Source organism: Rhinatrema bivittatum, chromosome 4 (assembly GCF_901001135.1).
Source record: "Rhinatrema bivittatum chromosome 4, aRhiBiv1.1, whole genome shotgun sequence".
Classification (NCBI taxonomy): Eukaryota; Metazoa; Chordata; class Amphibia; order Gymnophiona; family Rhinatrematidae; genus Rhinatrema; species Rhinatrema bivittatum.
This window is the reverse complement of record NC_042618.1, coordinates 276,718,453-276,745,815: the sequence shown is the minus strand read 5'-3', so window position 1 is coordinate 276,745,815 and position 27,363 is coordinate 276,718,453. Positions and strand designations below refer to the sequence as shown.

Sequence of the window (27,363 nt, the reverse complement as noted above, 5' to 3'; positions counted from 1 at the left end):
AAGCAGATGGTCAGGGCAGGTGGCAGACGAAGTAGAACCCAGGGACGAACCAAGTCAAAACCAGAAGATCCAACTGAGAGATGAGGAGCAGAGACCGCAGAGGAACCAGGACCAGGAATAAACGAGGCAGGATCAGGAATAGGCGAGGCAGGATCAGGAACAGGCGAGGCAGGATCAGGAACAGACAAAGCAACCAGCAGCTCTGAGGCAGAGCGAGACCTGTTGCTGAGGTGTCTACAGATTGCCAGGACTGGAATTAAATAGGCTCTTGGCTGACACATCATCACTGAGGGCCACGGGCATTTCCTGCTACTGGCCCTTTAATTGTGGTGATGTGGTGCGCGCGCATGCCTAGGTGGCTGGCCGCAGACCGTGTGTCGGACGGCGTTCCTGCCGTGATGTGGGGAGTCATGTGGCGGGAGCGGGAGAGGAGGAGGCCTCCAGAGGATGCCAGCGGGGATTCCCCCCGCAACGAGAGAGCCCTGGGAGGTCCCTGGAGTGGTGGTAGCTGGCGCTGGCTGTCTGGCGATATGGCGGGTAACAGGCGTGAGGCATTTTCTCTTAGAAAAAGAAAAAATCAAATATTCAGGAAACGCAGAGGAGAGCTTCTTAACATGTGACTCAGTGCGTGGCCCAAGCCATACCTTTTTTACTTCCTTCTTTGCAATATCACTTATGAAAATATTGAACATAATTGAACCAAGGATTGATTCCTGACACACTCCACTGGTAATTCTTTTTCTATGGAGAGAACTCCATTAACTTCTACCTCTGTGGTTTATCACTCAATCATTTGCTAACCCTATTTACCACCTTAAGGCCCAACCCCTAGGCAGCTCCGCTGATTTATGAGCCTCTTGTGTGGAATAGTGTGAAAAGCTAGACCACATCCAGCACTTCTCCTAATCTAATTCATTGGTCACCCAGTCAAAGAAATTGATCAGATTTGTTTGATATGCTTCCTCTGGTAAAATCCATGCTACGCTGGATACAGTTACTGGACTGAAGATACATTTATTTATTTAGAGATTTTTTTATATACCGCGGCACGTGCAGCACATCACCTCGGTTTACAGCAAACAGTAATGCAGCAACAGGCTTTACAATCAAATATTAAACGGAGCCATAAATAATAAAAGAAAAAAAAAGTACAAACAGCATGTTTAACAGTTAACTAAGCAAATATCATTGACGTAAGAGTAACAGGGATTACTGAGAATTTGATCTTTATAGCATAATACAGTAGTGAGCGTTTCTAGGGAACAAGTGCAGGTAGGATGGGAGGGGGAATCAGGATGGAGGTTAAAGAGCGACGTATGCGGCCTATATGGGGCCCAGTCAGTCATGGGTATGCTTTTTTGAACAGCCAGGTTTTTAGGTTTTGTTTAAATTTTCTGTGGCATGGTTCCTGGCGTAGTTCAGAGGGCATACTGTTCCATATTATGGATCCTGCTATGATGAGAGAGCGTTCTTTTGTAGATGCATGTTTGGTAAGTTTAGGGGAGGGGATCGGCAGTCTGGCCTGTTGCAGCGATCTTGTTGGTCGGTTTGTCTTCTTGAAATACAGGTGTTTGGAAAACCATTGCATGTTTCTGTTATGAATAGCCTTGTGTATTAGTGTAATGGATTTGTATATAATCCTGGATGCAACGGGTAGCCAGTGCAGAGACTGAAGAGCAGGAGTGATGTGATCATGGCGGTGTGTGTTGGTGAGTATGCGGGCAGCTGCATTTTGTAGCATTTGTAATGGTTGTAACGTATTTTTTGGAAAGCCTAACAGTAATGCGTTGCAGTAGTCAAGCTTTGACAAGATTGTGCGGAAGTCGTATGGGTGTAAGAGAGGTTTGATACGCTTTAGTGTATGGAGCTTGAAGAATCCATTTTTAACAGTGGCAGTGATGAATTTTTTAAAGGTGAGATTGTTGTCAATGATGATACCAAGGCTGCGGACTTGTTGTGCTGTGGGTGGGCAGACTTGGGATAAGAAAGTTGTGTTCAGAGTGGAGTTGTTTGGAGGTGAGATGACGAGCAGCTCAGTTTTGTTGGTGTTAATGGCCAAGTAGTTGTCAGTAAGTAGTTTTTTTATTTCCGTGAGTGCCGCATTCCATGTGTTCAGGGCATTAGTGAGAGAGCTGTTTATAGATATGAGGATCTGCACATCATCTGCGTAAATGAAGTGTTGAAAACCCAGTTTTGAGAGTAGTCGACAGAGAGGTGTGAGATAAATGTTAAACAGAATTGAAGAAAGTGAGGATCCTTGGGGTACTCCTTGTGCGAGGCTTCTTGGCTTGGATTCACATCGTCCACTTTTAACACTGTAGGTCCTATTGTTCAGGTATGATTGGAACCAGCGTAGAGCTGTGCCGGTAATACCTATTTCAGTGAGGCGGGTGATGAGGGTGTTGTGATTGACAGTGTCAAAGGCAGCAGATATATCTAGAAGGGCAAGAATGTATGAGTGGCTAGAGTCTAGGGCTTTTAGGATAGACTCTGATAGGGATAGTAGAAGCATTTCCGTGCTGTGGTACTTTCTAAATCCATATTGGGACGGGAAAACATCAATATCCTTTGTATGAGAAGTTACTCCAATAATGTACTCAGCACTGACATGAGACAAATTGGTTTCTATTTGCTGGCCTCCTTCCTGCTTCCCCATTAGTGAGAGAGGATGATGCCTTTCCATCTCCAATCCTCTGAAACCAGTCTGATCTCCAAAATAAGAATGAATAGCACTGTTGGTGAACCTTCAATATCTTCTCTACACTCCCTTTATATACTAAGGGGCGGATTTTAAGAGCCCTGCTCGCCGGTGCGCCTATTTTATATAGGCCTACCGGCGCGCGCAGAGCCCCGGGACTCGCGTAAGTCCCGGGGTTTTCCGAGGGGGCGTGTTGGGGGCGTGTCGGGGGCGGGCCCGATCTGCGCGGCATTTTCAGGGCGAGACGTAGCGTTTCGGGGCGGGTCCGGGGGGCGTGGCCACGCCCTCTGGACCCGCCCCCAGGTCGTGTCCCGGCGCGCTAGCGGCCCGCTGGCGCGCGGGGATTTACGTCTCCCTCCGGGAGGCGTAAATCCCCCGACAAAGGTAAGGGGGGGTTTAGACAGGGCCGGGGGGGTGGGTTAGGTAGGGGAAGGGAGGGGAAGGTGAGGGGAGGGCAAAAGAAAGTTCCCTCCGAGGCCGCTCCGATTTCGGAGCGGCCTCGGAGGGAACGGAGGTAGGCTGCTCGGCTCGGCGCGCGCCAGCTATACGGAATCGGTAGCCTTGCGCGCGCCGATCCAGGATTTTAGCGGCTACGCGCGTATCTACTAAAATCCAGCGTACTTTTGTTTGCGCCTGATGCGCCAACAAAAGTACGCCAAATCGCGCTGTTTGAAAATCTACCCGTAAGAGTATTCCATTTGCCCCCTTGTCTTGTCTATTTTCAGTTTTGTTAGGTAACTAAGAACTACATCTCAATGTAGAAATGTGGCAAAATCAGAAATGGCTTAGCATGTTCATTTTTACATAGAGTTATATGGTCAGCCTAACTATTAAGCATATGATCAACTTCCAGCAAACTTGTTTTTGTGTGTGAATGGTAGCCTACCTGGGTGTGTGAATGGAAGCCTGCCTGAGTGTGTGTGAATGGTAGCCTGCCTGGATGTGTGGATGTTTGTGTGAATGGTAGCCTGCCTAGATGTGTGGGTGCATGTGTGAATCATAGCCTGCCTGTGTGTGTATGTGTGTGTGTATATGAATGGGAGCCTGCCTGGGTGTGTGTGTTTGTGTGTGAATGGGAGCCTGCCTGGGAATGTTGTTTGTGTGTGCAATGGAAACTTGCCTGGATGTGTATTTGAGTGTGTGTGTGTATGAATGGGAGCCTTCTGGGGATGTGAGAATGGAAGCCTAATTGGGGGGGGATGTGAATGGGAGCCTACCTAGGAGGTAAGAAACAGGGTTAATGGGAGTGATAACCTGTGTGTTAGAACTGGTGCAAGGATTTACCCACTCTAAAAACCTGGGACACCCATCTGTCTGATATAACTCAACTCCTCGCTCAGCTCTCACTCTCACTCAATCACAAAAAAACTGAAATCCTACATATCACCAACAACGCCACCCACAACCTTAAACAGCAAAGCACAATAACCCTCCCGAACCAACAACTAACCCTTTCAGCAAGAAACCTCGGAGTCACTCTGGACACGGAAATCAACCTCAAAAAGCACATCAGCACCACCATCAAAGATGGATTCTTCAGACTCCAGACCCTCAAAAGACTCAAACTGCTCCTCTTCCCACACGACTACAGAACCATCCTCCAGACTTTACTCTTCTCAAAGCTTGACTACTGCAACTCCCTTCTGCTTGGCCTCCCTACTTCCACAATCAGACCGCTGCAGCTACTACAAAATGCAGCAGCCAGATCTCTCACAAACAAAAAGAAATCGGGCCACATCACTCCAATCCTCAAGGACCTACACTGGCTACCCATCAACTTCCGAATACAACACAAAGTCCTATCACTCATCCATAAGTCTCTCCACAACAACAAATTGAATTGGTTAAGCACACCCCTACGATACCACACACCGAAACGAAACCTCCGATCATCTAACACTGGTCTTTCTCCACATCCTTACCCCAAAAGAAGCATATCTATCCATAGCAAGAGAACACGCACTGTCCATAGCCGGACCCTCACTTTGGAACTGTTGTGGTCGTGGACCCTTGGGCCAGTTGGGACAATGGAAGGTATGCTATGGAAGACCAGAGCAAGCGTCCCAGCCGGGAGGCGGCTCAGAGAGACTCAGAAGAGGCTTCACCACTGGAAGTCCGAGGTCCCCCCAGGAGGAGCCCGTAGGGACCCGACCTCTTGAACTTAGGTGGAGTCCTATGCGACCAAGGACCCAGGCAGCGGCTGAAGAGATGGAGGAGGGCTGGACCCAGGTAGCTGAAGAGTCTTCACCCTCGGGTACCCGCAGCTCCCCCAGGAGGAGCCCGTGAGAGCCTGAGTTACTGGGACTTAGGAGAAACCTTCTGGGCCAGCAAGTACCAGAAACCTCAGGTAAGGAAGCCGAAGTCGGAGTCCAGGAGCGAAGCCGAGTCAGAAGTCAGGAGTCAGAGAACCAAACCAAAGCCAGGGACGAAGCAGAAGACGGAGTCTTGGTCGGAGCCGGGTCGGAAGCCAGAAGTCAGACATCGATACCAAAGCCAAGGGACGGAAGCAGAAGAGAAGTCAGGAAGCAAGCCGGGTTGGAGACAGAAGCAATCCAGAGTATTCGCAGCAACTAGCAAGTCAGGAAACATGAGGAACCTCGTTGCAAGGCAAAGGCTGATGAAGCTGCAGGGTTTAAATACCCTGCAGCTTGTGATGTCACCCGGAGGCCCTCCTATGATTTTCTTGTGCTGGCCCCTTTAAGGGTCAAGCCCCCGTGTGCACGCACGCCTAGGGGGCGGGGCCCAGCACATCTGGTCTGCGGCGTTCTCCCTGCTCGAGGGAGAGCCGCTGCAAGCGAAGGATTAGGCCTACGCGGCCTAGGAGCATTCCGCACAGGCTGGGCCGGCCCGGAGGTAGGAGGAGGGAGCGGGGCATGGACCGGTCCCGTAACAGGAACAACCTTCCAGCACATCTCAGATCGGAACCCTCAACACAGCTCTTCAAAAAACTCCTAAAAACCTGGCTCTTCCGACAAGCCTTCCCCCAATGATCCTATCCCCCCACCACCTTTCCTTGCAGCACCATTTTCCCGTCCAACCCGTTATACATATTCTCTGCCTCTATGTTTCCCTTCAAGCATGCTGATTATGCTTATTACATTTACGTTTTCATTGTTGGATTTATGCTTATTACGTTTACGTTTTTCATTGTTGGAGTTCAAGCCTCACAAAGTTACTTTAGAGGTCTTTTCATATGAATTCATATTTTAATTTTTAATTTTTAATTTATTTTAGTTCTTCTAATCAAGTTGACTCGTAAGAAATACGCAAGAATCCAAGTTTCATTATTTTACATTGTTAAAAATGGGTTTCTCTGTAAGAAATAAGCACCCCCACTTATTTCCTTTACGTTATCTGTAAACCGATGTGACATCTCTGATCTAATGTCGGTATATAAAATGTATAAAAAAAATAAAAAAATAAATAAAAGAATTAATAGTAATGGAACTGTAGGTTCCATCACAACATAGTACTCAAAAAAATGACCCAAAACAAAGCTTGAAAAATAGAAACAAATCACAGAATAGTAGATTCAGCTGTATGAAGAACTCGTGTGCAAGTGTATTTTGCAACCGTCATATATTGTCACAGTATGCTTGTTGGCTTATATTGTGAAGCCCATATAGCTCCGGGCTTGTCTAATCATAGGTTGCTTTAAAACACTTAATATGCACCATATGGGGCTATATTGTAAGTGCAGACACTGTTCAGTATGAAATGACTAATGAATGCGCTTATCTCAATCCACACGACAGTAGATAGTATGTGAAGTCCTGAAGTGTATCCTCCGACACCACAGTGTTTCGGAGTTTATTACTCCTTCTTCAGGGAACTCCAGGTGACGACAAAACTGTCAGAGCAATTCTGCGTGGAAAACAAATGGAGAGCTCTTATAAAATGCCAAGGGCTAATATATTAATATAATATTAATATGAGAGTAAGTCAGTAAGTCACAAACATACATGGGATTAATATTCATGAAATTTATTTAAATGCAAAATATGAATTATTTACTGTGAAATATACAGAATATAGTCACAAACATTTTTTCTGTAAAAACCAACTACTTTTCAACGTAATCGCCGAACATTTATACATTTGTCCCAGCGTTTGAAAAGTCCGTCAAAATCTTCTGTGTAAAAGTCTTTTGGCTGGCATCGTAACCAGCACTTCACCTCTTGTTCCACTTCTTCATCGCTGGTGAAATGTTTACCACCGAGATGGCTTTTCAGTTTGCCAAACAAGTGAAAATCGCTGGGTGCCAAATCCGGACTGTATGGTGGATGTTCAAGAACTTCCCAGTGCAGGTTCGCAATTGTCTGACGAGTCTCATTCAAAGTGTGTGGTCTGGCATTATCGTGAAGAATCAGCACTCCTCTTCTTTCCAGATCTGGGTGTTTTCTACGAATAGCTCCTTTAAGCTTTAATAGAGTAGTACAATAGGAAGCCGAATTAACAGATTCACCACGCTTCTGAAAACTGGTTAAGAGTATCCCATCTCGGTCCCAAAACACAGTCAACATCACCTTTCCTGCAGAAGGCACAAGCTTGAACTTTCTCGGTGTCAGTGATAGTGGATGCTTCCACTGCATGGAATCACGTTTTGCTTCTGGTTGATAGTGGTACACCCACGACTTGTCACCAGTAACAATATATGCCATCATTGATTCACCTTCGTTTGCATAACGGCAGAGATTTTCCAAACAGACACCCATCCGGTTGTTCTTATTGTCTTCGGTCAGCTGTTTGGGAACCCATCTTGCACAGACTTTGTGAAAGTTCAATGCATCGTGCACTAAGGAATATGCTAATCCATGAGAACACCCAATTTCTTTGGCAACTTCGTCAATTGTTACCCTCTGATTAGCGCGAACCATCTCTTCAACCTGCTTCACAGTTGCCTCTGTCGCAATATCTACAGGTCGACCAGGTCTGGTTTCGTCGTTCACGTTGGCACGTCCTTGTGCAAATTTATTGGTCCAGTTATAAATTGCTTTACGCGAGAGCCATTTCTCTCTATATACTGGATACATTTCTTTATGAATGTTTTTTGCTACTAAGCCCTTAGCCCATAATAATCGAACAACAGCATGTTGTTCTTCGACTGTACAATCTGTCAACATGGCAGCCATTTTCCTTGTGTACACAGCCCCTGCGCATGCACAGTTTAAATAACTATTTATGTACATAAGCACTTCTAAGGTGCTGCCATCTATGGAATATGACAACATTACAGATATATGTTTTATTACCTTAGTAGAGAGATTTGTGACTTACTTACTGACTTACCCTCGTATATTAATATATTAATATATAATATTCTCTCTTGTTTGAATGGCATTTCCAAGATGGCTGTAATCACTACGTATTTCTCCATTAATGGATTTGTTTTCAAAGAGGAATCACCTTCAAACTGGCCGCGATTCTGACGTCAAGCCTACCCACTTGACTACCACACTGCACTAACGCTTAACACCCCATTCCCCCTTCACCACCCCCCCACCTTTCCCTCCCTCCCTCCCTTTCCTCCCATATCCTGGTCCCCTCTCTACCCGTACCCAAGACATATTGTACATTTTGTAAATAGGCTATATGCCACAACTCTATACTCACATTTATATATACAACTGTTGCAATGTTTCTTATGGTATATTATTTTATTGTTTAAATTAATTTAATTGTTATCTTGTTACAATGTAAAAATAGGGCAGTTCTCGCCCTATTCAACCTGTTATCTGGAAACCGATGTGATATCTCGATCGAATGTCGGTATACAAAATAAATAAATAAATAAATAAATAAATAAATAAATATGGTCCATCTCAATACGGCGAATATCTTTCACACGTCATTTCCTATATATCAGGGGTCGGGAACCTTTTTGGCTGAGAGAGCCATGAACGCCACATATTTTAAAATGTAATTCCGTGAGAGCCATACTAACTACAACCCCCCACCCTCCTGACTCCCCCAAGACCTACCAAATTAATTTACTACAACCCCCTACTCTCCTGACACCCCAAAGACCTGCCAAAATAATTTATTACAACCCCCCATCCTCATAACCCCCCCCCCCCCCCAAGACCTGCCAAAAGTCCCTGGTGATCCAGAGGGGGTCCAGGGCTTGCAGACAAATTTTTAATAAAAAAGTAAAAATCTAACAAAAACCCCCACCCTCCTGACGCCCCCCCAAGAACTCCAAAATTAATTTACTACTACCCCCACCCTCCTGATGCCCCCCAAGACCTCCAAAATTAATTTACAACCCCCACCCTCCTGACCCCCCCAAGACCTGCCAAAAGTCCGCGGGGTTCCGGGAGCGATCTCCTGGACTTGGGCTGTCGGCTGCCAGTAGTCAAAATGGCGCCTACGGCCCTTTGCCCTCACTATGTCACTGGGTTCGACTAATGGCGGTGGTAGCCCCTGTGACATAGTAAGGGCAAAAGGCCATCGGCGCCATTTTGACTACTGGCAGCCGACAGCCCAAGTCCAGGAGATCGCTCCTGGACTGCTCCTGGACCCTCGCTGGACCACCAGGGAATTTTGGCAGGTCTTGTGGGGGGTCAGGAGGGTGGGGGTTGTAGTAAATTAATTTTGGAGGTCTTGGGGGGCGTCAGGAGGGTGGGGGATTTTGTTAGATTTTTACTTTTTTATTAAAGATTTGTCTGCGAGCCAGATGCAGCCATCAAAAGAGCCATATCTGGTTCCCGAGCCATAGGTTCCTGACTCCTGCTATATATGGTCATTACCGTATTTGGAACATCAGACGTCATTTCCGGTTCACTGCTTGGCAGTCGGAGGATTTCCTTAAATTCTGCATTTTCGCTGTGCTCAAGCTGTCAATCACAGATTGGATCGCTGGCAGGCTGCACTTTGATAGCGCACGTAAGTACTCGCACCGCTGGATAGCAGCTCTTATTATAAAATCATTGGAGCACAATATTCACTATAATCCTCCTTATACTATCATTTTTCAGCGCATAAGCAGATGCTGTTTCTAGCTAATGGACTGATTGAAATACAGCCATACCGTAAGTTTGACTTCCAAGTCTAGCGTCATTGTAATATATTATACATTGGCATTTTATAAGAGCTCTCCATTTGTTTTCCATGCAGAATTGCTCTGACAGTTTGTCGTCACCTGGAGTTCCCTGAAGAAGGAGTAATAAACTCCGAAACACTGTGGTGTCAGAGGATACACTTCAGGACTGCACATACTATCTACTGTCGTGTGGATTGAGATAAGTGCATTCATTAGTCATTTCATACTGAACAGTGTCTGCACTTACAATATAGCCCTATATGGTGCATATTAAGGGGCGGATTTTCAGAGCCCTGCTCGCCTAAATCTGCCTAAATCCGGGCGGATTTAGGCGAGCAGGGCCCTGCGCCGGTGCACCTATGTTCAATAGGCCTACCAGCGCGCGCAGACCCCGGGACTCGCGTAAGTCCCGGGGTTTGGCGAGGGGGCGTGTCAGGGGGCGGGCCCGGTCGGCGCGGCGTTTTGGGGGCGTGTCGGCAGCATTTTGGGGGCGGGCCCGGGGGCGTGGTTACGGCCCGGGGCGGTCCGGGGGTGTGGCCGCGCCCTCCGTACCCGCCCCCAGGTCGCGTCCCGGCGCGCTAGCGGCCCGCTGGTGCGCGGGGATTTACGTCTCCCTCCGGGAGGCGTAAATCCCCCGACAAAGGTAAAGGGGGGGTTTAGACAGGGCCGGGCGGGTGGGTTAGGTAGGGGAAGGGAGGGGAAGGTGAGGGGAGGGCAAAAGAAAGTTCCCTCCGAGGCCGCTCCAATTTCGGAGCGGCCTCGGAGGGAACGGGGGTAGGCTGCGCGGCTCGGTGCGCGCCGGCTATACAGAATCGATAGCCTTGCGCGCGCCGATCCAGGATTTTAGCGGCTAAGCGCGTATCTACTAAAATCCCGCGTACTTTTGCTGGCGCCTGATGCGCCAGCAAAAGTACACCAATTTCGCGCGGTTTGAAAATCTACCCCAAAGTGTTTTAAAGCAACCTATGATTAGACAAGCCCGGAGCTATATGGGCTTCACAATATAAGCCAAAAAGCATACCTTGGCAATACATGACGGTTGCAAAATACACTTGCACACAGAGTTCTTCATACAGCTGAATATACTATTGTGTGATTTGGGTCCATCACAATAGCATCATGTAGCTGTAGTTGGAATTATTTTTCCCTATGTTCACATTGCACTTGTCCACATAAAATTGCTGCTGACATTTAGATGCTCAGTCTCCTAGTCTCAAAAGGTCTTTCTGTAGTTCCTCACAATCTGCTGCTGTTTTTACACTGTAAAACAAATTTGTAGGGATGTGAATTGGGCTTCGGACGATTGAAAATATCGTCGATATTTTCAAAATCGTCAGAAATCGGGGGCTCCCCCAAAACGATAGGAAAACCCCACGATATTGATCGTGGGGGTTCCCTTATCGTTTTGGGGGACGGTGGGAAAAACGGCACACAAAAATAACCCCTAAACCCACCCCGACCCTTTAAAAGGAACTCCTTACCACCTTATTTAAGAACTCAAATGAATATCAAAACTTTCAAAAAAGATCTGAAGACTTTTCTTTTTCATAAAGTCTACGTTAATGATTATTTATTTCAACAATCTAATTTTAACCAGGACTACCAACCATACTCATGCAAAAGAGATAATGAAATATCGTCTGGCAATGACCATCATAATAACAATATGAACTTATAATTAATACTAGAAGACCATCCTGAATATGTTTAAATACCAACAGTTACCACTATCCTTTTCCCTTCTTTTCCTTATGCTTCCTTTTTCACCACCAACCTCTCCCCGATCCCTTCTTCTTTTCCACTATTAATTTATGCATCAATGTTTTTAATGGTTTATTCTCTGTTTCATTTTTGTAAACTGTTATGATGGCTGAACCGAATGACGGTATATAAAACGGAATAAATAAATAAATAAATAAATAAATAAATAAAAAGTAACCCCTTAGCTTCCCAACCCCCCCCCAAACCTTTTTACAGGTACCTGGTGGTCCAGTGGGGGTCCCGGGAGCGATCTCCCGCTCCGGGCCGTCCTCCGGCTACCGGGCTGTCGGCTGCCACTAATCAAAATGGCGCCGATGGCCCTTTGCCCTTACCTTGTGACAGGATATCCGTGCCATTGGTCGGATCCTGTCACATGGTAGGAGCACTGGATGGCCGGCACCATCTTGTGCTCCTACCATGTGACAGGGGCTGACCAATGGCACCGGTAGCCCCTGTGACATAATAAGGGCAAAGGCTATCGGCGCCATTTTGATTACTGGCAGCCGATGCCCGAGTGCAGGAGATCGCTCCCGGACCCCCGCTGGACCACCAGGGGCTTTTGGCAAGTCTTGGGGGACCTTCCTGACACCCACAAGACTTGCCAAAAGTCCAGCGGGGGTCCGGGAGCGACCTCCTGCACTCGCACCGTCGGCTGCCAGTAATCAAAATGGCGCCGATAGCCTTTGCCCTTATTATGTCACAGGGGCTACCGGTGCCATTGGTCAGCCCCTGTCACATGGTAGGAGCACAAGATGGTGCCGGCCATCCAGTGCTTCTACCATGTGACAGGATCCGGCCAATGGCACGGATACCTGTGACATGGTAAGGGCAAAGGGCCATCGGCGCCATTTTGATTAGTGACAGCTGACGGCCCGGTAGCCGGAGGACGGCCCGGAGCGGGAGATTGCGGGAGATCGCTCCCGGGACCCCCACTGGACCACCAGGTACCTGTAAAATGTTTTTGGGGGGGGGGTCGGGAGGGTGGGGGAAGCTAAGGGGTTACTTTTAAAGGGTTGGGGTAGGTTTTTTGTTTATCGGCTGGGGCGCAGCTGATAAACAAAATGCGATTGGGCCCGATGGAAAAAAACCCACCTGTGAATCTGAACCGGAATCTGAACCGAATCCGGTTCCGATTCACATCTCTACAAATTTGTGTCATCTGCAAATTTGGTCTTCTCACTCCTTTCTTTCTCCAGATCATTTATAAATATTTAAATAGCATAGGTCCCAGTACAGACTCCTGGGCCACTCCACTAATGACTTTTCTACATTTGGAAAACTGATCATTTTGTTGCAGTTGGACACTGCTGGAGAGATAGTGGACCCTTGGGCCGACCTACCTAGGGAGTTAGGGTAGGCCAGGAGGCAGAGCCACAGGCCAGAGGAGTTCACCCAGGAACCACGAACCCCCCCGGGAGGAGCCCGTAGGGTCCCGAGTCCTCGGGACTTTGAAGTGAGACAGAAAGTCCAGAGGCTGAGAAAGGCGTAGACCGGGACCAGAATGAGGAGAAAGGAAAGGAAGTCCAAGGTACCCGGAAGGCAGGGGACCGGCTGCACAGGGCCGAGGGCCGGCTGAAGGCAGGGCAGCGGGCGGCAGCGGAGTCTGTAGCAAACCGGAGTCTGAAGCAGGCTGTAGACTGAAGCGGGGTCTGTAGCAAGCCGGAGTCTGAAGCAGGCTGTAGGCTGAAGCGGAGTCTGTAGCAGACTGGAGTCTGAAGCAGGCTGTAGGCTGAAGCGGAGTCTGTAGCAGACCGGAGTCTGAAACAGGCTGTAGGCTGAAGCAGAGTCGGAAGCAGGTCGGAGTCAGGGCTGGCTGCAGGCTGAAGCGGAAGTCAGAAACAAACCAGTGTCGAAGGCAGGCAGCAGGCTGAAGCGGGGTCAGAGGCAAACCGGAGTCGGAGGCAGGCAGCAGGCAGAAGCGGAGTTAGAGGCAAACCGGAGGCAGGCAGCAGGCAGAAGCGGAGTCGGAGGCAAACCGGAGTCGGAGGCAGGCAGCAGGCAGAAGCGGAGTCAGAGACAAACTGATGTCGGAAGCAGACAACGTGAAGATCACCAGGAACGCAACTAAGAACAACTATGGAGTTGTGAACTTCATTGCAAGGCGATGAGAGAGAGTTTGAGCGCCGGTTATATCGGGACTTGGGCGTGACGTCAGCAGCGCGGGCAGGGCCAGGCTTCCGGGAGCTGGGCGATCAAGAGGGACGTCCTCGCGCGTGCGTGAGGCTGACGAGAAACAGGCACGTAATGGCGGCCGCCACGTGGAGTGAGAGAAGGCCCCGGGGCCCGGAGCGGGCAGAACGCGGTGATCCCTGAAGCGGAGGTAGGCGGGCTTGGGCCCTAAGAGAAGGGAAGTGGTTGGGACCGCAACAGTACCCCCCCCTTTACGGCCCCTCTTGAGAGGACCGGGTTTCTCCGGGTGGTCACGGTGGAACTGTTGCAACAAGGATTTGTCCAGGATGTTGCGGCTGGGCTCCCAGGTGTTGTCCTCATCGCCGCAACCCTCCCATGAGAGTTGATACTCCCACCTCTGGTTGTAGAAGCGAACGTCCAGGACCTCACGTACCTGGTAAGTGGGATCATCATCGATGGAAGTGGGTGAAGGATCCGGAGGTTTTCGGTGAAAGCGAGAGAGGACTACCGGCTTTAGCAGGGATACGTGGAAAACATTGTGGACTCGAAGAGAGGACGGCAACCTCAGTCGATAAGAAACAGAGCCCACTCTCTCGGTGATCCGGAATTGTCCACAGAACCTGGGCGCAAATCTTCGTGAGGGGAGGCGGAGACGGATGTTTTTGGTGCTAAGCCAAACTCGGTCTCCTGGCTGATAGGTAGGAGCCAGTCGTCGGTGGCGATCAGCTGCCTGTTTGGCGGAAGAGGCTGAATGGATCAGTTTGTTCTGGGTCTTTTGCCACAAGGTCTGTAGCTGAAGAGCCGTTAACTGGGCGGCTGGAGAGGCGCTGGGAGTGGCGATGGGAAACGGGGGTCTCAGCTGTTTCCCGTAGAGTAGCTGGAACGGTGAGAGTCCGGTGGCAGCATGAGCCTGATTGTTATAGGCAAACTCGGCCCAGGGCAGTAGTTCTGACCAGTTGTCCTGTTTTTCATTGGTGAAGGCTCGAAGGTAGGTTTTCAGAGACTGGTTCATTCTTTCGGACTGTCCGTTACTCTGCGGATGGAAAGCCGTGGAAAAGCTGAGCTTCACCTTGAAGTATTTACAGAGGTCCCTCTAGTAGCGTGTGACAAACTGGGGCCCACGGTCAGAAACTATGTATTGCGGGAGGCCGTGTAACCTAAAAATATGCTGGGCGAAGAGGAGAGCTAGTTCGGGTGCAGAGGGTAACTTCGTCAATGGAACAAGGTGCACCATCTTCGAGAAGCGGTCGACGGTAACCCAGATAACCGTTTGGCCACGAGATGGAGGTAAGTCCACCATAAAGTCTGTAGCAAGATGGGTCCAGGGCTCTGTGGGAACTGGCAGAGGCTGTAGGAGACCGCACGGGGGTCCAGGACTGGGCTTTTGACGAGCGCAGGTGGGGCAGGAACTAACATAGATGCGAACATTCTGTCGCATGTTGGGCCACCAGTAAAAGCGGTTAAGGAGTTCCAAGGTTCTCTCGCGCCCTGTGTGCCCTCCAGTGAGGGAGTCATGAGCCCAGCGTAGTGTCTTTAAACAGTCTCGTCGGGGAACCACGGTCCTATCTTGGGAGAGGACCGTCAGGGTGGACAGGCAAACTTTACTAGGATCCAGAATGTAATGTGGAGGTTCTTGGGCTTCTTCAGACAAGGAAGTCCGTGAGAGAGCATCAGCTCGGAGATTCTTAGCCGCCGGCCGGTACTGTAAGACAAAATCAAAGCGGCTAAAGAACAGGGCCCAGCGGGCTTGGTGGGGGTTCAATCGTTGAGCCTGGGACAAAAACTCTAAGTTCTTGTGATCCATATATACGGTGGTCGTGTGCCTGGCCCCCTCGAGCCACTGTCTCCATTCTTCAAACGCGAGTTTGATTGCCAACAGCTCTTTGTCGCCGATGGAATAATTTGTCTCGGCGGGGGAGAACTTCCTGGAGAAGTAAGAGCATGGCAAGAGTTGTCCGGACTCAGAGTGTTGACTGAGGACTGCCCCGACGGCTATGCTGGAGGCGTCGACCTCGACGATGAAAGGTCTGGCTGGATCGGGATGATGGAGAAAAGGTGTCCGAGAGAAACGCCTCTTTCAGGTCAGTGAAGGCTGCGACCGCAGCGTCAGGCCAATTCTTGGCGTCGGCTCCCTTGTGAGTCAGGGCAGTAAGGGGAGCGACCTGATGTGAGTACTGTGGAATAAAGTGTCTATAAAAGTTAGCGAAACCCAAGAATCTCTGAAGGGCCTTGAGACCCTTGGGTTGAGGCCATCTAGTTATGGCAGATACTTTTTCGGGGTCCATCCAGAAGCCTGTGGATGAGATGATGTACCCCAGGAAGGGCAAGGCCTCAGCTTCGAAAACACATTTTTCTAGCTTGGCGTAGAGGTGATTGTCTCGGAGTGCCTGCAGAACTTGTGTGACGTGGAGACGGTGAGTATCCAGATCTTTGGAGAAGATGAGCACGTCATCAAGATAGACAATCACATGAGAGTGGAGCATGTCGCGTAGGACCTCGTTCATGAGATTCTGGAAGACGGCGGGGGCGTTGCAGAGTCCAAAGGGCATTACTAGATACTCGTAATGCCCATCCCTGGTATTAAAGGCCGCCTTCCACTCACCCCGGGGCGAACACGGACAAGGTTATAGGCCCCTCGGAGGTCGAGCTTAGTGAAGATGCGTGCTCCCTGAAGGCGATCCAAAAGCTCAGGAATCAGGGGAAGTGGATAGCGGTCTCACTTAGTGATGGCATTCAAGCCACGATAGTCTATACATGGACGGAGGGAGCCGTCGTTCTTGGCCACAAAGAAGAAGCCGGCTCCGGCAGGTGAACGAGAGGGAAGGATGAAACCTTTGGCAAGGTTCTCAGTCACATACTGGGACATGGCAGCAGTCTCTGGCAAGGACAAAGGATACACCCGGCCACGGGGAGGCGTGGTGCCCGGCAGCAGGTCAATCGGGCAATCAAAAGGCCGGTGTTGAGGTAGTATTTCAGCCATTTCTTTGGAGAAGACGTCGGCGAAGTCTCGATATGGCTCGGGCAGCAGAAGGGAGGAGCAGCGGTGCAAGGTTTTCAGTGGACGTGGGAGGCGTAAACAATGTTCAAAGCAAAAGGGACTCCATTGGGTTAGCTGAAAGTTATCCCATTGAATAATGGGTGAATGCTGTCGCAGCCACGGTAGTCCAAGAACTAGGGGGTGTACAGCTCGCTCCAAGACTAGCAGGAAGATCTCTTCCGAATGGAGCAGGCCTGTCTGGAGCGTCACAGGGGCTGTGGAGCAGGTGATAGTACCAGGGAGCAGCGTGCCCCGGATAGAGGAAATCCGTAGCGGAGGAACCATCCGTTGCGTGGGGAGAGACAGCTGATTCACCAGATCGGCCACAATGAAATTCCCCTCAGCACCAGAGTCGACGAAAGCCCGGATCTGGAGTTCCCCACCCTGGTATTTAAGGGTCACTGGCAAGGTACATAGAGGAGCTGATCCTGTAGAGCCTAGGTGTAGCTCCTCGGTATAACCTAGGCACGGTCGTTTCCCGGACGTTCCGGGCAATTGGCAAGGAAGTGCCCCTTGCCTCCGCAGTAGAGACAGAGGCCCTGCGAGCGGCGCCTTCTCCTTTCTTCGAGAGTTAATGGAGATCTACCCAATTGCATGGGTTCTCCACTGTTGGTAGAGGCTGGGAGAACCTTAAGGGCCGGGGTTCTGGTGGCAGTGGACGACTGCGATGATGTCTTACGATATGAGCGGGTCTCCTTATCCCGCTGCTGAAGACGGCGATCCACCCTGCCAGCGATGTCAATTAAGTCATTTAAGTCCTCCGGGAGGTCCCGGCCTGCTAACTCATCTTTGATGCGGCTGGCAAGCCCCTCCAGGAAGATTCCCCTAAGGCAATCATCCCGCCAGCCAACTTCCATGGCCAGCGTGCGAGAGTCTATGGTGTAATTGGCCACCGAGCATGTCCCTTGCCTGAGGTGCAAGAGCTCGGAGGCCGCGGTGGTCTGGCATGCAGGATCATCAAAAGCAAGGCGAAAGTTGAGGACAAATTCCTGCAGATTCTGTAGCAAGGGGTCCTGCCGTTCCCACATTGGCGAAGCCCAGTCAAGAGCCTTGCCATCCAGTAGTGAGAATATATATGCTACTTTGACTGCGTCTGAGGGAAACTGTGCAGGCAGAAGAGCGAAACGCACGTAGCACTGATTCAAGAAGCCACGGCAAGTCTTGATATCCCCGGCATACCGGGTCGGCGTGGGTAGCTGAGTCACTGAAGCTGAACTGGGTGCTGGAGCCGGAGGAGGGGCTGGAGGCGGTTCCGGAGGAGTAGCCTCCAGGCGGGAGACCAGCTGTTCCACGGTAGCAGCAAGCGTGTCGATACAGTGCTGTTGCTGCTGGAGGCGTTGTGCCATCCCCGGGATGGCCTGCCGACCTGGGGCCTCCGCCGAGTCCATGGCCTTGCAAACTGTTGCAGTTGGACACGGCTGGAGAGATAGTGGATCCTTGGGCCGACCTACCTATGGAGGCAGGGTAGGCCGGGAGGCGGAGCCACAGGCCAGAGGAGTTCACCCAGGAACCAGGAACCCCCCGGGAGGAGCCCGTAGGGTCCCGAGTCCTTGGGACTTGGAAGTGAGACAGAAAGTCCAGAGGCTGAGATAGGCGTAGACCGGGACCAGAGTGAGGAGAAAGGAAAGGAAGTCCAAGGTACCCAGAAGGCAGGGGACCGGCTGCACAGGGCCGAGGGCCGGCTGAAGGCAGGGCAGCGGGCGGCAGCGGAGTCTGTAGCAAACCGGAGTCTGAAGCAGGCTGTAGACTGAAGCAGGGTCTGTAGCAAACTGGAGTCTGAAGCAGGCTGTTGGCTGAAGCGGAGTCTGTAGCAGACCGGAGTCTGAAGCAGGCTGTAGGCTGAAGCGGAGTCTGTAGCAGACCGGAGTCTGAAGCAGGCTGTAGGCTGAAGCAGAGTCGGAAGCAGGCCGGAGTCAGGGCTGGCTGCAGGCTGAAGCGGAAGTCAGAAACAAACTGGAGTCGGAGGCAGATAGCAGGCTGAAGCGGGGTCAGAGGCAAACCGGAGTCGGAGGCAGGCAGCAGGCAGAAGCGGAGTCAGAGGCAAACCGGAGTCAGAGGCAGGCAGCAGGCAGAAGCGGAGTCAGAGGCAAACCGGAGTCGGAAGCAGACAACGTGAAGATCACCAGGAACGCAACTAAGAACAACTATGGAGTTGTGAACCTCGTTGCAAGGCGATGAGAGAGAGTTTGAGCGCCGGTTATATCGGGACTTGGGCGTGACGTCAGCAGCGTGGGCGGGGCCAGGCTTCCGGGAGTTGGGCGCTCAAGAGGGACGTCCGCGCGCGCGAGGCTGACGAGAAACAGGCACGTAATGGCGGCCACCACGTGGAGTGAGAGAAGCCCCCGGGGCCCGGAGTGGGCAGAATGCGGTGATCCCTGAAGCGGAGGTAGGCGGGCTTGGGCCCTAAGAGAAGGGAAGCGTTTGGGACCGCAACACATTTAGTTTTACTATCTGTTTCCTGTCTTTTTGTCCGGATACTAATCCACAATAGGATACATTGCATCCAATTCCATGACCTCCCAATTTTCTGCGAAGTCTCTCCTGAGAGACTTTATCAAATGTCTTCTGAAAATTCAAAAACACTGATTCATCTAGCTCATCTGTAGCCACATTGTTTATTTACATCTTCAAAAAAAACCTAGTAAATTGATAAGGTAAGACTTCCCTTTGCAAAAAAAAAAAAACCCAAAAACAAAACATGTTAACTCTCCCCCATTAAACCATGGCTATACATGTGGTCACTAATTTTTTTTTTAAGCAGCTTCTACTATTTTGCCTGGAACTGATGTCAAGCTTACCAGTCTATAGTTTCCTTGATCACCCCGGATCCCTTTTTAAAAATTAGCATCACAATGGCCACCCTCCAGTCTTCAGGTACCATGGTTGTTTTAAATGATATGTTGCAAATCACCAGAAATAGATCTGCAATTTCATGCTTGAATTCCCTCTGAACTCTAGAGTGAATACCATCCGATTCCAGTGATTAGTCTGTCACATCCTTCAGATTTAATTTACTTGCTCAGAATCATCACCATTAAAAATGTTTGCTGGTGTGAATATGAGACGTTGAGCATAGTGCGGATTGACCATCTGTGAGGAGCACCAAGAAATTATCAAGACCCCTGAAGCAGACACCATTTGAAACAAATGCCTGCTTCTATCATTTGGGTCACTGTGCTCACTTTAGCAAGCCTAAGGTTTTGGAATATTGCATCGCTTGAAAGACAAGTGACATTATTTTATATGCAATTTAAAAAAAATGTTTAAAAAAATATATAAAAGTAGACCTAAGAGTTAATCAGCTCACATATGCGATTTGAGCTGATGCTATGTCGGTCCTACAAACTAAACATGACAGTTATACAACCATGCTCATTACTTTCTAGAATTAAATGACCAGAAAACTAGTTTTTTTCTGATTATTACATGGTGAATATGACCCTAACATCTTCTTCAGTAAAGAAAGAGGCAAAGAATGAATTTCTTTTTTCTGCTATTTCTTTGTCTTTCCTAAACATCCCTTTTACCCCTCAGTCATCTAGCAGCCCAACTGACTCCCTTAAAGGTTTTTTGTTTCAAATCTACTTGAAAAAGTTATTACTTGTTTTTACCTCTATGGCAATCATCTTTACTAATTTTCTCTTAGTCTACTTTATCATTTTTTTACATCTAACTTGCCAGGGCTTATGCACTTCCCTATTTTCCTCATTCGGGACTGCTCTTCATTTTTTTTAAAACCCCTTTTGATTTAAGTGTCTCTTTTACCTCACTATCAAACCACTCTGGCAGTCGTTAGGTTTTCCTTTGACCTTTCTAAATGCATGACATACGTTTTGTTAGGGCCTCAAGGATGGTAATTTTAAACAATGTTCATGCTTCCTGAAAGCTTTTAACCTTGCAGATTGCTCCTTTTAGTTTTTATTAACAAATTTCTTCATTTTATCATAGTCTCCATTTATATAGTTAAATGCTATTGCACTAGTGTTCCTTAGTATTTTCCCTCCAGTTATTATGTGAAATTTTTACATTATGATCATTGTTGTCAAGTAGATCTGTGTCCCACTGAGAACTATTTCTAATATTGTTACCCTCTCATTGGTTCCGTGACCAACTGATAAATGAAGCATCCATTCATGGCATCTAGGAATTTTCCCTCCCTTGTATGTCCTGATGTTACATTTACCCAATCAATACTCAGATAATTAAAGTCTCCCAATATTATTGTGTTGCCCATTTTACTAGCCAGTCTAATCTCTGTTAATATATTACAGTCTATTTCCTCATCCTGGCCAGGTGGGTGGTAAAATATCCCTATTACTTTACTCTCCCCTTGTAGCCTTGGAATTTCTATCCATAAAAGATTCCAGAGAACATAAGAGCATAATAATTGCCATACTGGGTCAGACCAAGGGTCCATCAATACCAGTATCCTGTTTCCAACAGTAGACAATCCAAGTCACAAGTACCTGGCAAGTACCCAAATATTAAATACATTTCAAGCTACTATTGCTTATTAATTAATAGCAGTTTATGGATTTTTCCTCTAGGAACTTATCCAAACCTTTTTTGAACCCAGTTACACTAACTACTTTAACCACATTCTCTGGCAATGAATTCCAGAGCTTAACTATACACTGAGTGAAAAATAATGTTCTTTAATTTGTTTTAAATGTGCTACTTGCTAACTTTATGGAGTGTCCCAGTCCTTCTGTTAGTATCTGAGAGAGTAAATAACAGATTTACATTACTTTTTTCAGTTTCTTTCATAATTTTGTAGGCCGCTATCATATCCCCCCTCAGTCATCTCTTCTCCAAACTGAACAGCCTTAACTTTCTTAGTCTTACCTCATAGGGCAGCCATTCCATGCCACTTATCATTTTGGTCGCCTTTCTCTGCAATTTGTTTCCTATAAAACTTTTATCCTGCTTGACTCTTAACATATTGTGCTACCCCTCCACTAATTTTATCTGCCTTGTAGAGGAGGACCGAAAGGCTCATCTGCATACTGCTCCCAGCATCCCCTGGGAGAGGAGTCCAGAGGTCACCGCAAGCGATCCAGGGATTGACTTCCACAGCCCCAGCTTCCAGAGGCCCCGCACCCTTTGCAGTAGAGGAGGACCGGAAGCATGAGCCGTTAGGCCCGTGAATCTCACACCCTTCCATTAACTGAGTAATGATTAATTTAACGGTGGTTAAAGAGGATTGGTAAGTATAGCTTTCAGAAATGTTTGGGCTCATAAGAACATAATAAATTGCCATGCTGGGTCAGACCAAGGGTCCATCAAGCCCAGCATTCTGTTTCCAACAGAGGCCAAACCAGGCCACAAGAACCTGGCAATTACCCATACACTAAGAAGATCCCAAGCTACTGATGCAATTAATAGCAGTGGCTATTCCCTAAGTAAACTTGAGTAATAGCCGTTAATGGACTTCACCTCCAAGAACGTATCCAAACCATTTTTGAACCCAGCTACACTAACTGCACTAACCGCATCCTCTGGCAACAAATTCCAGAGCTTTATTGTGCGTTGAGTGAAAAAGAATTTTCTCCGATTGGTCTTAAATGTGTTACTTTCTAACTTCATGTAATGCCCACTAGCCCTTCTATTATTCGAAATGTAAATAACCGGGTCACATCTACTCGTTTAAGACCTCTCATGATCTTAAAGACCTCTATCATATCCCCCCCTCAGCCGTCTCTTCTCCAAGCTGAACAGCCCTAACCTCTTCAGCCTTTCCTCATAGGGGAGCTGTTCCATCCCCTTTATCATTTTGGTTGCCCTTCTCTGTACCTTCTCCATCGCAACTATAAAAGTTTTGTGAAAGATGAAAAGGTGAAAGGTGAAAAGGTGAAAGGTGAAATTAAGGGATATATTATTTAGAGTTTGTGTGTGTCTGAGGTAATAAACAAGCCAGAGAGTTAATTCTAGTGTTTGTCTTTCCCACTCACTCAACCCTTGATTTTTAGGCACGAGACACTTTCTCATTAAAAATCAATCAGGGTCTTATCTAAATCATACTATTATACCAGCCCTTATTGAAAGTTTAATCATCCCCTTGTAGGACACTAGCAGATTAATTAGTAAATTCATCTGTAAATTTAAACTACTCTCATTCCAACTCCCTTAGTATCCTAAACTTAACTAGGAACTCATTAAAACTAAGATGAAGGCAGCAGTACAGCAGCAAGAGGGGAGCTTTCCAGTCTTTTGCATTGAGTGTCATATGTATGATTTTTTACCCACCGTTGAGAGATTGTATGTGTGCACTCGGTGCAAAGAGCTCCTGGCTCTCAAGGAACGAGTCCGATCTCTGGAGGCTAGAGTAGCAGACTTGGAGGAGCTGAGGGAGACAGAGAGGTACATTGATGAGACCTTCAGGGACATAGTAGCCAAGTCCCAAATCCAGTCTGGCAGCCCCAGTGATGCCTTGGATCAGAAAGATCTCCCAATAGGAGTGTTCTGTCCCCAGCAGTGGGTACATGTCTGTGTCTGTATATACTGTGCTTAGTGTTGAAACACCTTTTTTGTAACCCATGATAAAACCTGTAAGGCTTGACTTTAAGGAAGCTTGCCCTTAAGAGAAGTTCCCTTCATCCTTTGCTTTCTCTCACTTGGGAAGGGTCTGTATGCCCTCTCAATCTAACCTGAGTCTTCTTAAGTGCCTTATTGGCTCAAGGGACTGCCCTTCATGTCCCCCCTGTGTCACATGGATCCTAGGCTCGCTACCATTGGATCTCGCCCTCTAGCCCCAGCTGGTGGGGACGTTTCCTATAATCACTCTCCAAGACTGTTAGTCTCAGCCATGCTGCTTCAAAGCTATAAGTGCCTGCAACCTCTGTGAAACAATCAGCTTTTTTACATTCCATCTTATCGCTTTAATTCTAAAGATTAAAACAGCTTCAGAACCCCCATGTCTTCTCACTCTGCATCCCAAGAAACTCCGTTCTACCTTCTCCTGCCTATCTTCAGCCACAAAGGTCTTTGCCTGGGGCTATACATTTGGAAGCAACAATTGTAAGTAATGGAAAATTATCTGTACAATAAATAATTTCAAACTTAAGAGATCTTTGTCCAAAGACTGATTGGGAAGGAAAGTTAGCTGTCTGGATGAGGAAAACTCGGACGTTTTCTATTGAGCCAGCACAAGGAGAAAATCACCCTGGTATAGCAGGAAGTGATTCTGTAGCAAGGACCTGCTCTCCAGGTGATGTATTGTCTCTCGCACTGAGGACAAATCTCCCAGGGCTACTGCCCAGGAGGGAAAGGTTAGGCCGGCCATCATAGTTGGTGATTCGATCATTAGAAATATACATAGCAGGGTAGCTGGTGGACGTGAGGACCACCTGGTAACTTGGCTGTCTGGTGTGAAGGTGGCAGACCTCACGCATCACCTAGATAGGATTATAGACAGTGCTGGAGAGGAGCCGGCTGTCGTGGTACATGTGGGCACCAACGACATAGGAAAATGTGGGAGAGAGGTTCTGGAATCCAAATTTAGGATTTTAGGAAGGAAGCTGAAATCCATAACCTCCAGGGTGGCATTCTCTGAAATGCTTCCTGTTCCACGTGCAGCTCCCCAGAGGCAGGCAGAGCTCCAGAGTTTCAATGCGTACATGAGACGATGGTGCAGGGAAGAGGGATCTAGCTTTGTAAGGAACTGGAGAAACTTTTGGGGAAGGGGGAGACTTTTCCAAAAGGATGGGCTCCACCTTAACCAGAGTTGAACCAAGCTGCTGGCACTAACTTTAAAAAAGGAGATAGAGCAGCTTTTAAACTAGAACAAGGGGGAAAGCCGACAGTCACTTAGCAGTGCATGGTTCAGAGAAATGTACCCTTGAAGGATACTAATGAAACAGGCGAGTTAGGGCATCCCAACAGAGAGGTTCCATTAAAAGCAAACATAGTCCATATGCCTATATGTACAAAATCACCAAAGCTAATGATTTCCAAATTATCCCAAACAATTGAAAAGCAGGTTGTTAAAACAAACAAAAAACACACTTTGAAATATCTGTATGCCAATGCCAGAAGTCTAAGAAGTAAGATGGGAGAGTTAGAGTGTATAGCGGCAAATGATGAGATTGACATAATTGGCATCACAGACATTTGGTGGAAGGAGGATAACCAATGGGACAGTGTTATATCAGGGTACAAATTATATCACAATGATAGGGAGGATCAACTTGGTGGGGGTATAGCACTTCATGTCGGGGGAGGGTATAGAATCCAATAGAATAAAGATCATACAAGAGATTAAATGCTCAGTAGAATCTATATGGGTAGAAATCCCATGTGTGTTGGGTAAGAATATAGTGATAGGAGTATACTACCGTCCACCTGGACAAAATGGTCAGGCAGATGATGAAATGCTAAGAGAAATCAGGGAAGCTAACCAATTTGGCAGTGCAATAATAATGGGATATTTCAATTACCCCAATATTGAATGGGTAAATGTAACATCAGGACTTGCTAGAGACATAAAGTTCCTGGATGTAATAAATAACTGCTTCATGGAGCAATTGGTTCAGGAACCAACAAGAGAGGGAGCTATTTTAGTTTTAATTCTTAGTGGAACGCAGGATTTGGTGAGAGAGGTAACGGTGGTGGGGCCACTTGGGAACAGTGATCATAACATGATCAAATTTAAACTAATAACTGGAAGGGGGACAATAAGTAAATCTGCAGCTCTAACAACTTTCAAAAGGGAAACTGATAAAATGAAGAAAACTGAAAAAACTGAAAGGTGCAGCTACAAACGTTAAAAGTGTTCAACAGGCTTGGACATTGTTTAAAAATATAATCCTAGAGGCGCAGTCCAGATGTATTCCACACATTAAGAAAGGTGGAAGGAAGGCAAAATGATTACCGGCATGGTTAAAAGGTGAGGTGAAAGAGGCTATTTTAGCCAAAAAAAATCCTTCAAAAATTGGAAGAAGGATCCATCTGAAGAAAATAGGATAAAACATAAGCATTGTCAAGTTAAGTGAAAAACATTGATAAGACAGGCGATCAGAGAATTTGAAATGAAGTTGGCCATAGACACAAAAACTCATAATAAAAACTTTTAAAAATATATCCGAAGCAAGAAACCTGTAAGGGAGTCGGTTGGGCCATTAGATGACCGAGGGGTTAAAGGGGCTCTTAGGGAAAATAAGGCCATTGCAGAAAGACTAAATTAATTCTTTGCTTCCATGTTTACTAATGAGGATGTTGGGGAGATACCAGTTCCGGAGATGGTTTTCAGTGGTGATAAGTCAGACGAACTGAACGAAATCACTGTGAACCTGGAAGATGTAATAGGCAGATTGACAAACTAAAGAGTAGCAAATCACCTGGACCAGATGGTATGCATCCTAGGGTACTGAAGGAACTAAAAAATGAAATTTCTTATCTATTAGTTAAAATTTGTAACCTACCATTAAAATCATCCATTGTACCTGAAGACTGGAGAGTGGCTAATGTAACCCCAATATTTAAAAAAAGCTCCAGGGGTGATCCGGGTAACTATAGACCAGGGAGCCTGACTTCACTGCCAGGAAAAATAATGGAAACTATTCTCAAGATCAAAATCGTAGATCATATAGAAAGACATGGTTTAAATGAACACAGTCAACATGGATTTACCCAAGGGAAGTCTTGCCTAACAAATCTGCTTCATTTTTTTGTAGGGGTTAATAAACATGTGGATAAAGGTGAACCAGTAGATGTAGTGTATTTGGATTTTCAGAAGGTGTTTGACAAAGTCCCTTATGAGAGGCTTCTACAAAAACTAAAAAGTTATGGGATAGGAGGCGATATCCTTTTGTGGATTACAAACTGGTTAAAAGACAGGAAACAGAGAGTAGGATTAAATGGTCGATTTTCTCAGTGGAAAAGGGTATACAGTGGAGTGCCTCAGGGATCTGTACTTGGACCGGTGCTTTTCAATATATATACAAATGATCTGGAAAGAACTACGACGAGTGAGGTTATCAAATTTGTGGATGATACAAAATTATTTAAAGTAGTTAAATCACAAGCGGACTGTGATACATTACAGGAGGATCTTGCAAGACTGAAAGATTGGGCATCCAAATGGCAGATGAAATTTAATGTGGACACGTGCAAGGTGTTGCATATAGGGAAAATTAACCCTTGCTGTAATTACACGATGTTAAGTTCCATATTTGGAGCTACCACCCAGGAAAAAGATCTAGGCATCATAGTGGATAATACTTTAAAATCGTCATCTCAATGTGCTGCAGCAGTCAGAAAAGCAAACAGAATGTTAGGAATTATTAGGAAGGGAATGGTTAATAAAACGGAAAATGTCACAATGCCTCTATATCCCTCCATGGTGAGACCGCACCTTGAATACTGTGTACAATTCTGGTCGCCGTGTCTCAAAAAAGATATAGTTGCGATGGAGAAGGTACAGAGAAGGGCAACCAAAATGATAAAGGGGATGGAACAGCTCCCCTACGAGGAAAGGCTGAAGAGGTTAAGGCTGTTCAGCTTGGAGAAGAGATGGCTGAGGGGGGATATTAGTAATGTGCAGAGGGACCGCATACGTTACATTCGGTATTCGTGGGGGGGGGCAGATACGTTGCATTCATTCATTGGTTCCCCCGATATGTTGATACGTGCATTCGTTTTCTGGTTCCCATTAAAGTCAATGGGGGAAGTATTTGCAGCCTATTTTTGGATGCAGAA

The 27,363-nt window shown here is 47.4% G+C and overlaps 1 protein-coding gene across 1 annotated transcript in view; it reads right to left on the bottom strand.

The window, feature by feature from the left end:
- The window catches only part of SCUBE1 (signal peptide, CUB domain and EGF like domain containing 1), a 1,434,630-nt gene that overhangs the window by 259,684 nt on the left and 1,147,583 nt on the right, over window positions 1–27,363 (bottom strand). The gene's annotated exons all lie outside the window — the stretch shown is intronic.